Source organism: Sorex araneus, chromosome 3 (assembly GCF_027595985.1).
Source record: "Sorex araneus isolate mSorAra2 chromosome 3, mSorAra2.pri, whole genome shotgun sequence".
Lineage (NCBI taxonomy): Eukaryota > Metazoa > Chordata > Mammalia > Eulipotyphla > Soricidae > Sorex > Sorex araneus.
In genome coordinates this window covers 48,471,910-48,490,790 of record NC_073304.1, presented here as the reverse complement: position 1 = coordinate 48,490,790, position 18,881 = coordinate 48,471,910, and positions in this window count along the sequence as shown.

Genomic DNA, 18,881 nt, shown 5'->3' with positions numbered 1-18,881 from the left:
TATTCCATTTGTTCTATTTCTCAGGAACCCTTATGAACATATGCACCAATATTAATGTAGTATAGTGGCTAAATTTTCTTTATGCTGGTAATTTCATGTAAACTTGTTACATGAAATTGCCAGATGTTATCATTATGTAATTTGCATGCAAATTTCTCTCAGTACTTCTTTGTTGATTATGGATCTAATTGTTGGCATTTTGTAATGACCTCTTTAAACTTTTATAATAGTTTAATTTCTACAGTGGGAAATTTCAGGGATGTTGGACTGTTAGCAAGGAACACCTTTATTACATAATGATCAATGAGGGATTTTATGGAAGAGTTCTGAACTTTATTCTGGTTATAACCAGCATCTTAGGAAATGTTTGAGCACTTCAAAGTTTGGGGCTCGGGAGATAGCTCAGAGGTCAGGGACAGACACTTTGCATATGACAGGACTGGAATTTGAACCCTGGCACCTCACTTCTTCCCCTCTCCTGATCCCCACACTCTCAGCACTGACAGGTTAAATTGGAGGCCCCTAAGAATCACTTGGGTGGCAATGGTGGTCCTTAGCAGTGCAAGATCCTTGTAGTTCCATATCCTCAAGGCCGAGCATCCAGCAGCCTTGCCAGATTTTCCGAATATCTGTTGATTCTGGTTCCCAGTCTCATGAGAACTGTTTGGTAGGTCATCATCAAAATTCCAACAATGAAAGCTATACCCAAGATTAAAAAAAAGTTCATTAATTTCTAAATTTTTTATTAAAAAATTATTTTTATAAAGTTGTTCATCCTGCTCTGCGGGGGGGAGGGGGGAGGAAGCTGGAGCCCATCCCCTCCAAGGGGCCCCGGGAAAGAGACTCTCTTCCCTCCCTGCCCTGAGCAAAGCTCCCTCGGCAGAAGACCTCTGGAGCCTGGCCACAGCCATGCTCAAGGCCCCTCTCCACACGTTCGGACAAGCCTCACAAATGAAGGTACTGGCAGAGGAACCCAGAGCTGAGACCTCCAAGCCTGCTCGGACCAGGACTGGGCCTCTTCTGCCCAGATTTCCCATTTTCCAGTAGCTAGGCTGACACAGTCAGGGACTGCCGCCCCCCCCCCCCAATCTCCCCACGACCCCCCCCCCCGCCCCCCGCTCTTGCCCCTGTAATCCCATCAACAGCCAATATCCAGAGACTTAAAAAACAAGCTCCGGACATCTCAAAGCCTACTTCTACCTCTGGGAGAACCAGCAGGCTACCGAGAGTTTCCTGCCCACATGGGAGAGCCTCTCACAAACTCCCTGTAGCATATTCATATGCGAAAAACAGTAACAATGCTGGGTCTCATTCCCCTGACCCTGAAAGAGTCTCCAATGCAGCATCATTGGGAAGGACGAGTAAGGAGAGGCTTCTAAAATCTCACTTACTGGGGCCAGAGCGATAGCACAGCGGGTAGGGCGTTTGCCTTGCACGCGGCCGACCCGGGTTCGATCCCCGGCATCCCATATGGTCCCCCAAGCACCGCCAGGAGTAATTCCTGAGTACAAAGCCAGGAGTAACCCCTGAGCATCGCTGGGTGTGACCCAAAAAGAAAAAAAAAAAGAAAAAAGATAAAATCTCACTTACTGAGACCGCTCGAGAAATTAGATGATCAACAGGATGATGATGATGATGATGATGATGATGATGAAAGTTGTTCACAATAATTCATTACATTTAATATTCAAGCACCAATCCTACCACCATTGCTCCTTCCTACTACCATATTTTGGTTGTTTCCACCCCAAATCCCAAGTTGTGCCCCTCAAAGCAGAACAAAACAATTAATTTTGTATTGCTTATTATGATTAATTCATTAAAAATAGTCCAATTAAGTTTCCTTAGAGGAAAGTGTGTGAAGATTGTTGTATTTTATCTTGGAGCCATTAAGCCCTTGTATAAGAGATTACAAACATGTTTGTTAAACCCAATCAAACGTTGTGTGCTACTCTTGGTACATCAGTAGATGTACCAGGTACAGTATGAGAGGTTGCGTGGCCGCATTCACTCCAAGAATTCTAAAATTTAGAATATGATTATATAGCAGATTCACTCATGGATGAGGCCTATGTTGCTCTCTTCTGGGAGTTTTATTTCTGTGTCTCTGGATCATGACTGTTGATAAGATTATATGGCACCAGGGGCAGTTTGTGGGTGTGACTGCCAAGCTACTGGTAAACTGGGGAGGAGAGGGGAGGAGGTCTATTCCTGCTCAGAGCAAGCTTGGAGATTTCAGTTATGGGTCCTACATACCTGGGTTTTCCTGCAGATTCCCTCATGGGTGAGGATCACTTGAGCCTGTGGAGAGTGGCCGTGAGCATGGCAGTGGTTGGGTTCTCAGCTGCCAGGGCTCTTGAGTTGGGAAGGGAAACTCAACCCGTCCCCCCTCCAAGTTGTGCCAGTGAAGACAGCCTGGAATGGGGATGGATATTCTTTTAACTTCTAAATTTATTCTAATTAAATTTTCTGTTAAGATAAAAACTAAAATTCCTTATAGTATGCAATGCATTCTAAAACCATAGACTAAACCCCCATGTCTACTATATGTTGGTTTATATAACATTATATGAAATATGTAGTTATTTTATTAATTCTCTTATGTCTAAGTAACCAACAAACTATGGTGAGTGTAATGAGTGCTGCCATCTTGGCTAACTTTGCAAGGGGGTCATATTCTGGAGGTGAAGTTAGACCTGTTATAGTATTGCTCTCCTTATACTTTTCTTTGTGTCTTTAGATTTGATCCATCAACGAAGAAGTTTGAATCTGAACTTTTCAGTAAATCTGCTTTTGTTCTTATAGTTAAGTTGTTACGAGTTTTCTGTACTCCAGGTAATAAAAGCAGTATTTCAGATACAGCAGTGAGTGAAAATTCATAAAGTGAGAAGTAATAGAATTTTGTTAGGTAAGCACTCTTGCTGAGAAATGAGCATTCTCAATGAGCAGCAAAGATAGGAAAGCACCAGCCCTTATTGCATTTAGAAAAAACTTGAAGACAAGTCTGCAAATAAATGAGTTTAGCTACTGTAGCTCTGCCTTTTCCACAGCAAGTTTTACCACTAGGTCAAGAGAAAAATTGTATTGTCAGTAGTTCTATAGGTTCCTATGGAACCTATAGAATTGGAATCACAATGTTAAAAACCTTGTCTGATCTCTTTTCTACAAATAAGCAGAAAGATTTATGATGATTAAAAAGACTCAGGGTCTGAGTTTGTTGACAATCTAAACTTTGCAGCTGTAACACAAAAACAAACTTCGGACAATGCATAAATAAATGAATATGTTAGCATGCTAATAAGACCATATTTTCAAAAATTGTTCAGGTAGTTGAACATGGAACTTTTAATATACCGAAGAATTTTGTCCTTGTTATTATAGTTGTTATTATTTTTGTTTCATGTAGTAAAAATTAATCAGGGTCTCCCACTTATTTTATTCACCACTGGTTTATGCATCATGAACTATCATTTTAAAATTTATTATTTATTTAGGTAACATTGGTTGATGAGAGCATAAATCTTTATGTGTTTTAAGGGTATAATATATAACCATACACATCTACCACCACAGTGTCCATGTCCTTTCACCATAATTCACTGAACCCTTTTTAGCCCACTCTCCACCCACCCTCATCATAGTCATTCTGTGGTTCGATTCTAAGGAAATATTCTCATTAGATGTTGTCTGTTCTCTTATACATCACACATGAGTGAGGCAGCTGGTATTTGTCATTCTTTTTCAGAGTGACAAATTCTTTTATTTTTTTCTTTCTTATTTCTTTTTCTGGTGTGTGGCGGGTGTTGTGCCAGTTTGGGACACACCCAGTGATACTCAAGGCTTACTTGTGGCTCTGTGCCTAAGCGATGCTTGGGGAACTACATGTGGATGTAGGGGATCCAACCCAGATTGGTCTCCTGCAAAGCAAGCACTTTACTCTGTGCTATCTCTCTGGCCCCATTTCCTTTAGAGTATTTACGCTGCTTAGTATGAACTCCTTCAGCTCCACTCATGATGTAGAAAAAAGCAAGGTTTCATCATTTTTTATAGCTGAGCTGAGTAATGTTCCATTATGTATATTTACCACCATTTCTTTATCTAATCATCTGCCATTGGACACTTGAGTCATTTCTGGATCTTGGCTGTTTTAAATATCACTGCAATGAACATAGGTGTGCTTATAGTTTTTTGAATTAGTGTTTTTATTATAAACAATATTTGAGCCTGTTTTACTTCTTTCTAGAATAAGTCTCCTGAAACTTAGAAGCCAGTAATAAGGTTAGTTTCATTGTAGGTAATCTGTCTTTTTTTCTTCTGCCTGCATTTGAGACCTGCTTGGTTGTTCTCTCACTGTCTTCTAGTGACAAAATGAAAGCTCCTTGATCCACCAGGATTGCTTAATCTGAGGATTTGTACCCTTTATTCATTTTGGAAAAGTTTTGGCTACCATATCTTAAATATTAACTTATTCTTATATTTTTTATTAGCACTCTGACAAGAGTACTCTCTGTTTTTAATATCTATTTAATTCCCTTTTGAATTTCTCATCCTTTTATTATTTTGTCTTTAATTCAACTATATATTTTAATTCAATGATGTAATTTAAATTTCCAACCACTCTACTTATGAAAGTTACCTCTTTATATAATGTGTTTTCTTATAATTAAATATATTCAAATGCAATTACATTATCATTGCATGTCTTATGTGGTTGTGTTTTCCTGAGTATCAGACTTATATGTCGATTAGTTTCTTCTAGTGTATAAGGACTTTCAACCATAAGTTCATATTTACCTTATAAATTCCTGAGGCCTGGCTTTAAAGCATTTTTCTTTCCTTTTCTTTTTAAAATTTGTATTAATTTTTTCAGTGACTCAGGAGTATTTAAATCTTATCTTGGGAGTATTTCACATTTAAAAGTAGTACAGATTTGTCTTTATATCAGGATCAAATTATGGGTAGAAACTCACTGTAGCACTGTAGTACTGTCATTCCGTTGCTCATTGATTTGCTTCAGTGGGTACCAGTAACGTCTTCATTGTGATACTTATTACTGTTTTTGGCATATCAAATACTCCAGGGGTAGCTTGCCAGCTCACCCATGTGGGCAGGATACTCTCAGTACTTTGCCGGGCTCTCCTAGAGGGATGGAGGAATCAACCCGGGTCAGCTGTGTGCAAGGCAAATGCCCTACCGGATGTGCTATCGCTCCAGCCGCGGTAGAAACTCAAAGAGAAAAAATTTTTTTCTTCTCCCAGAGCCAAGGCAAATTATTCACAATTCCTTACTCTCTCCTATGAGGCTGTTTCCTAGGTTGTCTTATCCCTGAGGGAGTTATTGGCAGTTCTCTCACCTCACCCAATCGCCCTAGATCCTAGGCTTTCTCTCCCATGACCCCTTTTAAACAAAGACTAAAATGCAAAAAACCCAGCTTCTCATTGATCAGTAGTAGCTCCAGCATAAGCCCTTGACTCTTTCACTTAGTTATCTAACTAGAGTAAAGTTTTTGCTTCAATTTTAGCCCATGAAGAGCTTTTCTTTAAATACCCAGCAATGAATTTGAAGAAAATTCAAAAATATTTTATGTAGATATAAAATATAGGTATTTGTTTCAGGAATATTTCTTTTCCTTCAAATTAACTACTTCAGCTTAATTGCTTGAGCAGGTGTACTCTCCTTTTTGTTATAGTGGGTCTGGAAAACAAACTGACAAAAAATCTCCTTGACTTTAATTTTCTCAAAATACTATTATTTTCTCAAAATATCACAAATCCAGTGGTTAACAGAAGCTTTTTTTAAAAAAATTGTGGATAATCATTTTTGTTGCATTGGGCCCTTCTTTGGATTACTAGTAATGATGCCCAGATGCAGAACTGAGCTCAAATGTATAACTGCATTCTGAAATTGTGATGCTTCTGTTCCTCCCTATTATTGTTTGACATTACTAATCAATCCACTGGACTCAAAAGATGAATGTATATTTAAGGGTCTGTTGCTGTATCATTTTTGCTCAGACATTTATAACTTATAGCTTCAATTGATAAACTCTACTCATCTTAATGAAACTTTAAAATGACAGAAATCAGATATCACAAAATTATGCATGTTGAAGCTGTTGTTTCTGGGCATACTTTCCATAATGCTAGGACTTTATTAAATTTATATAAAGGTCAGAGAGTGACCTTCGCATGGGGCAGAAGAATTGCTTAAGAGTTATTCTCCTTAAGATCTTAGATATAAATTTATTTTGTAATAACAAGGGACACAATATTTAATTCATTTTGTAAAGATAAATTTTCTTTTATACTGTAAAAGCACATCTGTAATGCCTTTGATGCCTGAAGTAGGATTGACTCAGCAACTGACTCTCAATCAATATGATAAAATGAAAATCTTGTTTATTTGGATAGAAATCAATGGGGGGAGGGACTGGAGAGATACACAGCGAGTAGGGCATTTGCTTTGCACACAGCTGACCCGGGTTCCATTCCCACCATCCTATATGGTTCCCTGAGCACCACCAGGAGTAATTCCTGAGTGCATGAGCCAGGTGTAACCCCTGTGCATCGCCGGCTGTGCCCCATAAAGAAAAAAAGAAGTCAATGGGGAGGGAGTTCTAAAGGATTTGTATCTTTTCCTGCAACTAACTCTCCTTGACCTGCATGTCCCGTCGGCCAGTTTTATTTGTGCATTGCACACTGTCTAACTGGAGTTAGTTTGGTTATTCTGGTCTTGTTGAATGGGCGTTTGCTTCTGAGGGAAAAAATGGAAATGTTAGAGTTCTTAAAATACTGTATCTCATAGCTTGTGAAACTGAAAAAGAGAAATGAAAGCAGTGTGATTTAGCATATTGAGAAATCTTGTTTTTGGAGGTTGGGAGTTAGAAACTTAAAAGTCATCTTCAGTGTGTGTGTGTGTTAAATGTGAAGGTGCTAAGAGTGAGCTCTCCAAGTCAAAGAGAGATTGTTTTTATTCTTTCCATTAGTGCTAAAAATCCTTCCTGTGTATGTGTTTTCTACTCTTGGGAGGGGCCATTCATCTCAGCAATGTAGCTCTTATACATTGTTAAAACTCTGCCCAATTTCTCAAAAAACTATTTAATATATACTGTGCTTCGTGAGGACTGGAGCCATAGCACAGCGGGTAGGGTGTTTGCCTTGCACGCAGCCGACCCACGTTCGATTCCTCTTTCCCTCTCGGACAGCCCGGCAAGCTATTGAAAGTATCCCACCCGCATGGCAGAGCCTGGCAAGCTACCCATGGTGTACTCGATATGCCAAAGAAACAATGGAGACGTTACTGGTGCCCGCTGGAGCAAATCGATGAGCAATGGGATGACAGTGATGACAGTGGTGACTGTGCTTTGTGGATGACAGCAGTCTTTGGAGTGGCAAGGCGGTTGGGGCAACTGTGGTTGGCTAACCACAGTTCACAGCTCTGTTTTTTTTTTTTTTTTTGTTCCTGTGGGAAATAGCTAAAAAGTTCTTGAAAAACAAACATTACCATAAAGAAAGGAAACAAGGGGGGAAGAGCCAACAAAAGTTTATTGTGCAAAATGTAAAATAGAACAATTGTGACTGACATACATTGTTTGTTTGACAGCTGTTTTGTTAAAAGTCCTTTTTTAAAGTATCAACAGGGTTAACTTGATTTTTATTAACCAGCTGATTGAAATGTTGCTCTATTTTAGGTTTCTCTATTTTTTTCCTCCTTTATAGGTATAAACCAAATATTTTCTATCTCGTATTTCACAAGAGAAATCTCTCCATTGGTAGTGAGGAGGTAATAGGAAAACATTCCACTTAAAAAGACTGAAATCCATGATTTTTCCTCTCAGATTAAAATGGTAAATTTATTTTTTAAATTTTTGTTGCTGATAAATGATAGATCTCATTAAGAGTTTTCTCTTTCCCTGTCTCTCCCCCATTTTCTTTCTTCTCTCTCTCTCTCTCTCTCTCTCTCTCTCTCTCTCTCTCTCTCTCTCTCTCTCTCTGTGTGACACACACACACACACACACACACACACACAGTCCTTGAGCAGTGTTACGGAAAGTCTTGAGTCTTGTTTTTCAAGTGGCAAATAGAAACCGAGTTTGATTTGGTTTCATTTATATCTCCCTATGGACATGGCATTATCTTCTTTATTATTATTCTTATTTTCTTTATTATTATTTCTTTATTATTATTTTCTTTATTATTCTGTCTCTCAAAGACTTATTGAAGACTTACTGCACCTTCAGGAATCACCTTTTAACCCAACACCATCTGGAGTCAATTGTTCACCTGGTAGAACTCTCAATTATGATTTTTTTATGATTATTTTATACACTCAGTGAAATACTCCCAGTGATAAGAATCACTTTCATATTTCTTCCTGTGACTTGTCCTTAAGGGCAAACCTTTTTTCTCTGGGTCTCTTCCATCCCTCTACCGTGCCTGTGTTCCCCTGATCCTTCCTTTTTTCCTTCCCCATACAAACACAGAGCCAAGAACAAAAACAAGGGAGTCCTTTATTTGGAAATGGTGTTACTGACCAAGAATGAAGAATCAGGGGAATTGGATAAGGAGAGAAGGAAAACTAATACAAAAATATATTCTTAAATTGTTCATTGCTGGGTGTCACTGGTGCTTATTCATGATGGGATACATCTCCAGAATTGTTTTGGGGGGAAAAAAACAGGAAAATAGTCATACATGATTTTCTGATTGGTTAAGATTGACTATGCCAACATCAACTCTAAGACATGGGATCAAAACGATTTGTAATAGTGCATATGAGATAGCCAGTAACATTTTGTGAACTCAATAGGACCCAATTCTGAGCTATTGTATGTAGCTAATGACTAGTTTACTTGAAAAGTTGAAACTTGAAAGCTAAGTATTTTAATTATTTGTTTACAAATACTTAAAAATAAAAACAACATATTATTCTTATCTTGCCAAATCTGTTAAATAGGTTGAAACTATTGACAGTCCCACCAGTAGCAGTTAAGGATTTTTTTTTTTCAGCCACATGCATGCCAAACACTGGTTGTTTTTGTCCTTTTAAAAATATCTGTTGCAAATATTTTCTCATGGCATGCTCATCGGGACACACAATGCTGGGGATTGAATTCCTGGACTTGTATGTGCATCCAAGCACATTTCCCTGACTTCTGACTATCTCTCTTGCCCTACTTTAGTATATCAAGTCTTATTCTCTGCACGAAGGTTGAAGAAAAATTTTCCCTTATTTTCTTCTACATCTTGTGTAATCTTATTTTTTGCACTCATATATCCCATACAAAAGTTTAGTCTTTTACATAGCAAAAATGCATATCTATTTTAAAAGTCTCCCTGCTGCCCCCAATTGGTCACCAACTTGTCAAGATACCGTTGATTAAAAATTCAGGCTCTCTGTTTTTCCCAGTGATTTGATATGTCACTATTACTATATACTAAAATGCCACTAAAAATTTGTTATTCTTTTTGTACTTTATCATGATCTGGTTTGTTATATTCTTTCTGTTTATTACCTGTGGCCACAAGTCACATTCCAGATTTGTTCTTCTGAAAGAATAGCTAATTATTGCACCAATAATTCTGAAATCTAGAGAAACTTGCCTTCTGGTTATGTATTTACAAAACATTGTTACCCGAATTGAACTTAAAGTTATGAGATATTGCTCCTTCCACCACGTGTTATCGGTGTCTGTTATATTGTAAAATCACCAGGCTGAAATGAAGCTCTCTAAAATGAGTCTGTGTATCCAACAGTCTCAGAACACTGAAGGTGCTACTGTGTAACCACTGTCTCAGAACCATTATCTTCATAAGTCTTGGCATTGTTAAGGTCCATTTGCTTTGGCTTTCTGACTTGTCTCCTTAATTCAATTGCTGGATCTACGTAGACAAATTGAAATTGTATGATTACTACCAGAGTAGAGTTATTAGACTTATGAGGCAATTAAACTCCCTATGTGCTTATATACATAGTACAAAATGGCCTGACAACAATAATATGTTTGTTAAAGTACAGGAAGCTGGAAACAAAATCCAGGCATTGTCCTCCTGGATTCACTCCACACTAATGTGAGGAAGAGCATGATCTTAAAGGATCCTCCTGTTTATTTATTCAGACCAGATCATTAGCTCTTTGGGGAGAAAGAGTCATGAGAGCTAATGCAATATTGTGACTTTTCCTATTGTTATAGATTTGGTTTTAGATGTTTGATTAGAGACATATATCTTGCTTTGCCTACAAAAGATCACAAATTCTTGAGCCTTAGAGCATGTTTCATGAAGTGAAAGGAATTTTAATGTTTAACTTCTCTTTTTAATTTTTTAGATTTATTTTATAGATGTATATATACAACTATAAAACATACATATATATATTCAATATGTATTAAATGTGCATATGTATAAAACAAATATACACTCAGAGCTCTGTGCTCCGGAATGACCCCTGATGATGCTTGGGAACCCATATGTGGTGATGGAGACTTGAACTGCAGCTGGTGGGATGAAGAAAAAATGCCTTAAAACCTGTACTATCTCTCCAAATCCTAGATTTGTTTAAAAAAATTTTTAAAAAGCAACTTCTATCACAATTTTGTAAAAACATGTTATTTGTGTCTATGACCTCTAGAGGGAGCAAGAGGGCTATAAATTGAGTAGAAATCGGTCTTAAAAAAGAATTCTGGAATCTCCTTTCTCTCCCTTCTCCTTCCCTCGATTTCTCTGTATCTTTTATCCTACCCATGTACACATATATACTTAAAGAATTATATCCTATAGTTTTCCGTTTTCTTTATGTGATGTTTGCAAAGATATCCCTAAATCCTTATTACCCTTATCTGCAAGTTGTCCATCTTGTAGCCCCTTATGGGAGAGGTGCTTACTGTTTCAGAAGAGTGATCCTAAGGAAGTCAGAAGGCCTTTCACTCTAACACCCGCTCCCAGTTCCCGAGTCAATGAATCTTATGCTTTCCACTATCCCTTGATTCATTACCAACAACAAATGTTGGCACATATGCTCAAAATACAAACCATCTGTAGGTCCCTCTTGAATAGTTAGAGAGTCCTTCGGTGGACTCTGTGGCTAAGATGGTTCCCTTATAAATCTTTTATTGATATAAAGTCAGAGATGTTCAGGAGTCATTGTTTGTTCTTGGGTTTCTGTTTACATAGGAAGTTTTTGTAGGGACGACTAATCAAATTAAGTCTTTGTTACTTTTTTCTGGGGAAAGCTTATAAATGATGAACTACTTTTATGCATTTTTCCTTTTCTGTGTAGTTATTGCTAAATTCAAGCAATCACCACTGGTGCTTGAGTCTGTCCCTTAAATACCCAAGACCTTACACTGAAGTTAGTTTGGAATTGGTGTGGGTTTTGACTTTTCTTTTTTGTCCTGTAGAAGCTTCCTCTTCTGGTATGCACCACACCTGGACGGAGCCTTTCTTCATATGATGCTATCTGGATGCTGCTGGCACTTTTTTTTTCTGTTTCTGTGTATTTTCATTTAATTTTTTTTACTCAGGCAGCATGATTTACAGAGTTGTTCATAATAGAGTTGTTTCAGCTATATAATATTCTAGCTCCAGTCTTACCACTTGTGTGACCTTCCCGTGTTTCCTCCCGTACTCCTGCCTGACCCCTTGTCAGGTGCACAACAAATTTATTTCATATTACTTGCTTCAATAAAATTAATGGGATGGCAAATGGAATTATCAGAAAATAAATCAATAAAAGTCAATCTGTGATGATTGATTGCTATATGATTTTAACCCATGTTAAAAAAGTTCAAATCATTTAATACAATATAATATAATACCTACTCTCATTACATAAGTAAGTTTTTAACTCTGGCATCTAACATATGTTGCTCTAACTTTTATTTTTTACTTAGATCTTAATGTGGTGATTATTATGCCTTTCCTCATTTATAAAAGTTTTTTGGGGGAGCAGATTGCACCACAACTCAGTGGTGCTCAAGGCTTCCTCCTGGTAATCTTACTCTTACTTAGGTAATCTTACTCAGGAATCACTCCTGGTAGCTTTGGGGGACCATCTGGTGTACCAGGAATCAAATCTTGGCCAGCTCCCTGCAAGAAAAATGACACAACCACTTTACTGTTGTTCCAGCCCTAATAAAACTTTAAAAAAATTATGTACTAATATATTTTAGACTTTACATAAAATATGTAATACCCACAAATATAAAATTTAATAAGAAGAAAGTAACTAAGGACATTTAAAGGGGAACATCTGAAAAGAGCTCTAAAAGTATAAAGTGATATACTTTGAAAGGAAATATTGATTTTATATTAGAAAATGTTATATTATAGGTACTGCTTAAATGTCTGCATTAATAAGTAAAATATTACAATAAAAATCACTGTTGATGTAAAATATACTGGTCAGACATCAAACATTTAATATAAATTAGGCATTAACTAATTAAAATCCCTTAGCATGCTAGGAGTAAACATACCTTTCCTAATCTAATAGAAGGCAACCATAAGCATCATGAGATGCCTTACGCAATGCCACATCTAGGAAGTTTGTCTTGTCCTCTAGAGATGATCTTTTAATGCTTCTTGAAAAACTAGTTTCAAGGCTATTAATTCTTTTTTTTTTTGGCTTTTTGGGTCACCCAGAGATTCATGGGGGCTACTTCTGGCTCATGCACTCAGGAATTAACTCCTGGCGGTGCTCAGGGGACCATATTGGATGCTGGGAATGGAACCCGAGTCAGCCACATGCAAGGCAAATGCCCTACCCGCGGTGTTATTGCTCCAGCCCCAAGGCTATTAATTCTTTAAGCTGTTTTCTAACCATGAAGCTCTGTAATGTTTCTTCAAATCTGATTCATAATCTAGCTGAGAGAATATTCTTGATGAGGTGTTCATTTCATTGAATTTTTGTACTATATTCCTCCATGCTCTTCTCTCTCACAGAGTCACATTTGATAGGTCTGCTGTAAATCTTACGGGCTTTTCTTTGTATGTGAGTTCCTCTTTTTGATCTTGCTGCTTTTAATATTCTGTCTGTTTTTTGTTCTTTGTCATTCTGAGCACAGTGTGTCTCTTTTTATTTAAGTCTATTTTTGCTGAAACCCTTTGGGCCACATGGTTTTCGGTGCTTATATTCCTTAACTCTGTTAAGTTCTTATCTGTGGTTTCTTTATTATTTCACCATTGGATTTGCCTTCCTGTTCTTCAGGGGCTTTGATGATTCTTATGTTGTGCCTCTTGAACTCTCCCCTAGTTCTCTGACGTGCTGTTCATTATTTGTCAGGCTTTTTTTCTACTTCTGTTGATTTCTAGAGATTTCGTCCAAATAATCTTGGAGCTTCTTGATCTTTTCTTCAGCTGCTGTTATTCTGTTTCTCTATAGGCCATTAAGAGGGCTCCCTAACAGCTGTGATAATGGGTGTGGTTTGGAAAATTTTAATGTGTTTTTTTCATTGGACTATATGAATCTCAGGGAAAGAATGAAAAGAATGCAAAGTAAAAGCTACAATTTGACTTTTGACATTTAAAAATTAGACTCACTAGGCAATGGGCTTGAAAGATGGTGTTGGTGATGAAGGATTTCAAGAAAGTTTTTAGAAAATATTTTGTGGTAAGATTTGGGTCTTTAGGGTGAAGTCATCCACTTTTCTGACAACAAATTGAGTGTCATGACTCTTGTCCATTAATGTTGAGCGATAAAGCAGGGTTGCAGAAGAAGAGGCTCTGGTCAAGCAGCCTGCCCTTCTGTCCAAAGAGATTTCTGGAGGAAGACACAGAGCAAGGAGGTGGTCAAGTAAGAATTCTGGTTTTCCCATGGGGCCTGGAGAGGGAAGTCTGGTAGCATCCAGAGGACAACTAAGGGCAGAGGGTCCTGAGCCTGGCCATCAGTCCGAGGACATTAGGAATAGGTCCCTGGAGGTTCTGAGAAGCTTTGTTGGCTAAACTGAACAGTGACCTACTGCAAGGAAACTCACAGATGGAATCAGAGAGTGTGATCATTTGTATCCCCAAGCCTTCCTCTGGTTTTTGAAAGCATGAACAAATATGATAGCTTGGTGCCTCTGAGATTTGGAAAGAGTCAGAGAGGCCTGCAACACCAGTGGGAGGTGTGGTGACACGGTATTGGGCTTACCTTGGGTTCTTCTAACTCTCTACTCTTCACCCCCTGCCCACCTATCCATACTGATCAGACCAAGATGTTCACCTGCTGTCCCTGATTAAACCACTAGGGGTCATAGAATAAGGGGATCAAGAGCACTGCAGGGAAGCCAGAGAAAACTGTATCATGGTTTTGAGAACTTTGCAAGTCCTGTTACTTCATTCTCTCCATTCACTGTCCTGGGGCCAGGCATGGTGCTGAAATCTAGCGAGACATAAAGCTTGTCTAGCCAGAGGTGTGTTTCAACCTATTTGATGTTTGTTTTTAGCCTGAAGGTACTCTCTGGTCTTTTTTTTTCTTTTACTTCTAGACGGTAGTAGGGACTAGTGAGTTTAGACTAGATTAGTTCTAGTGAGTGAACTGAAACCCTCTTATTGAATACTTGCTGGCTCCACCCTTGTGGCTCCTAATATCTGTCCATAGTAGGTAGAATCAGGTCTGTATAGGATGAGAGTCTGATCTAGTGCTCTTTCATACTTTACCAAGGCTTTCTGTTGGGGATAAAGTAAGAGCACTTCACCAATACATTTAAACCCCTTGTTGAACTAGGTGTATAATCAGGGCAGATGAGGACTAGATCAGATCCCAAAATGATCTGGTCCTAATCTGCCCTGATTCTATACCTAGTTGAAGAAATTCTATTTCTTGAACAAGTGCCAATACTGCCATGATTTCTACCCAAATAGCCTGAATGTAGGAATTACCTCAATGGACACTCTTGCTTTCTAGTATTCAATTCCTAGGAATTGGCCAATGGAAAGCACTAGCAAATCAGATAGGGGAGGAAGGACAGATTTTGGGCTTTGTTTTTTTTTTACTTTGCTCCTTCCTTTCTGGGTTTCTTGGGTATGGCTGCTTTCCTCAGCTGAGGGCCATAGTTCCCATGGGGTTCACTGCACGTTTTCACAACTGTTCCTTCTTCACTACACTGCTAATTCCTCCCAGGCCTTCCCTTTGGTAGCATTGAGGTTTCACATTCCTCTTTTTGTTCATTAAGCTGTGTGCTTTTGAATAGAACCCCTTTTGGGTGTCTTCTGCTTCCTCCTGGACCTCAGTTGGCACACTGTACCTTCTCATCTTTCTGCATCCTGGTTTCCTTCCTTCCTTTTTAGCTCAGTTCAGCTATCATTTCCGCAGGGGATCCATCTCACCAGATAACTCTGTACCCTGCCTCTTGTCCTTTACTCTTTAATCACATATTTTTCCTTCTGTTGTGGTGGTCCTGACATCTTTTGATTTTTATTTTTATTTGTTGTTTTCATAGGTTTCTCTTCTAACAGGACACAAACCAGGAAGCTTTTCTATCCACTCCCCTCTGTATACCTCACACCTGGAACAGGAGTTGCATAGCATAGACAGACAATCCTTCTTTTTCTTACTAGTCAATGAATGAAGAGAGGTTGGGAATATGGCTCAGTGATGGATCGTTTGTCTTGTAGCTCTGGAAAAGAAAGGAAGGTAAAAAAGGGAAAAAGTCCTAAAACAAACATACACATGCATAAGAACTAACTGCTTTTTCTTGCCCCTGAGAAGTTTGGGTCTCAAGGTGAAGTCTAGATGGGACTGCCACATGCAGTACCGGAAGTTGTCTCATTCTTTTTATACTTTTATGGCATGAGGTGTGAACAGCACATAGCACTTTGGTCTGACCTCAGGTGCCATGTGCTGACTCACTCAGACACGAGTACTTTGGGTTTTTTTAAAAGCAGAATCAAACTCATTGCATCAGAGGAAGCCTTTCCAGAGGAATCAAGGAAGAAAACCCTCCATGCAGAGTCTCTCTGTGTTTCTGAATTCAGGGGTGGCCAACCACAGCTCAGTATGGAAACTACTGTGCATTTCTTTAGACCCACAAGATCATGGAGTGGGCGATGGGTCTGAGAGTACACAAACTGCTTCAATGCCTGGAAACGGGAAGTGAGCTCTGGGAGAATGATGCCGTATAAAGACAACCAGGCAAGTGCTGCCTCCCTAGGTGGTTCTCAGCATGCTCTGATGGTCCGACTCCCCAACACAACTCTCTGGGGACTGTGACTTACACCGGCTGAATCATATGTCCTAAAGGCTGGGCTCAGGAATCTGAACTTCGTAAAACTCCACTGATGCCTTTGGGACACAGCCAAGATAAAAGCCTTTGGACTGGAGTAAAGTCAATGGGCTCTGCTCTGTCCCATAAATTCAGGAAGCAAATGAGTTGTTTTAAATTTCTTGAACCATAAGCACAAGGCTGATGAACCATACATATTTTGCGTGTCACTCAATAAATGTTTCCTCTTCATGACTAAGAATTATTTCTTAGTAGTAATTGGGAGTCTCCAAAAGTTGATATTTGAACTGCTGGCACTGTAGCTACTTTCTTTTGTACTCTAAGCCTTCCTATAACTCAATAGTCCATTGCATAAAACTTATTTTTTTAATAAAATGTGATCTCTTTTACTATATAGTTTTACAATACTGTCAATGGTAGGATTTCATGTATACAAAATGCCACCCCCCCCCACTACCAATGTCCCTTTTCCTCTACCATTATCCCAGATCCCCCTCCCATATTTCAACCCTTCCAAGTCCCCTGCTCCTTTGTTGACCTACTGTGGTGAGCTCCATTCTATAGATAATTTCTTAAGTTTTTCCACTTTCTTCATTTATTATTCCTTTACCATGATTTTAATGTCCCACACAAGAGAGATAAAATACTAAGTTTACTAGTATTTCTGCATCTTTTTTTGAAACCCTCTCTTTCTAGCTGAGTTCTCTCAGCTTAGCCAAAGAGTACTTTATTGTAGTCATTGTGTCTATAAAGCATAGTTTTATCCAGCATCTGTCCCTAGACACTTGGGTTGTTCCCAGACTTTTGTTTCTTGTGAATAAAGCTGCAATGAACATAAGAGCATACATGTCTTTTCTTTCCTTTTTCGTTGTTGTTTGCTCTTAGGCCACACACAGCAGTGTTCGGGTCTGACTCCTGGCTTTCTCTGTGCTCAGGGATTACTCTTGGCACACTTGGGAGGCCAAATGGGATGCTGGAGGATCAAACCTAGGTTGGTTACATGCAAGGAAAGCACTCTATCTGTTGTAGTATCGCTCTGGCCCCCAAAACGTCTTTTCTGAGTATAGTTTTTGGTCTCTTGGGAGAGATACCCAGAAGTGGGGTTGCTGAGTCATACAGAAGTTCGGTTTTTATTTTTTTGAGAAGTATTCATGTTGTTTGCCAAAAAGGCTTAATCAGTTGACATTCCCACCAGCAGTGTATGAGAGTTTCTTTTATCCCACATCCATGCCAACAATGATTCTTTTCATTCTTTTTATGTGTGCTATACTCAGTGGTGTGAGGTTATATCTTATTGTTAAGTTTACTAGTATTTTTCTGATGATTAGTGATTCAGAGAAATTTTTTTATATACTGTTTGGCCTTCTGTGTATCTTCACTGTTTTTCCTGCTTTTTGTTGTGTTTTGTTATTGTTTTCTTTTTTTTTATAATTTATTTATTTTTAATTAGAGAATCACCGTGAGGGTACAGTTACAGATTTATACACTTTTGTGCTTATACTTCCCTCATACAAAGTTCGGGAACCCATCCCTTCACCAGTGCCCATTCTCCACCACCCGTAAACCCGGCGTCCCTCCCACCCTCCCCACTCCCATCTCCCCCCCACCCCACCCTGCCACTGTGGCAGGGCATTCCCTTCTGTTCTCTCTCTCTAATTAGCTGTTGTGGTTTGCAATAAAGGTGTTGAGTGGCCGCTGTGCTCAGTCTCTAGCCCTCATTCAGCCCGCAACTCCCTTCCCCCACATGGCCTTCAACTACAATGTAGTTGGTGATCGCTTCTCTGAGTTGCCCTTTCCCCGGAACGTGAGGCCAGCCGCGAAGCCATGGGGTCAACCTCCTGGTACTTATTTCTACGGTTCTTGGGTATTAGTCTCCCACTCTGATATTCTATATACCATAGATGAGTGCAGTCTTTCTATGTCTGTCTCTCTCTTTCTGACTCATTTCACTCAGCATGAAACTTTTCATGCCCATCCACTTAACTACAAAATTCTTGACTTCCTTTTTTCTAACAGCTGCATAGTATTCCATTGTATAGATGTACCAAAGTTTCCTCAACCAGTCATCCGTTTTGGGGCATTCGGTTGTTTTCTTTTTTTAAAAGAAAAACCCTAGACTCTTTGGGATTCAGAGTTTTCTTTGTTTCCAATTATTCATTTCAGTACCTCTGTCCTTATTTCCATAAAGAGCAGTATTTCTGCCCTTTGGACCCTGCTGCGGAGCGAGCATGATGGAAGAGCCCAAGGAAGCGCTCTTGGACTCCAAACAGCCCACTGAACTAATTCCGGCATGGGACCAGAGACCCCACGGTGCGCTGAAACAGTGGGAGCCGGGCATCCCCCAATTCTTTTAACCTCTCTCTCTCTCCACACCTCCCCCCTGAGCACAGCGCAGGATCCGCGGTTTTCCTGAGCGCAAAATGGAGACGGCGATCCAGCTGAAACGGGAGGCGCGCGCGCTTGCTGGAGGCCCCAGGGGGCGGGGGCGGCGACCCCCGCCCACAACAGATAGATACTTAAACCCACCTCCCCCACGTGCGCTTCCCTTTGGACCCTGCTGCGGAGCGAGCATGATGGAAGAGCCCAAGGAAGCGCTCTTGGACTCCAAACAGCCCACTGAACTAATTCCGGCATGGGACCAGAGACCCCACGGTGCGCTGAAACAGTGGGAGCCGG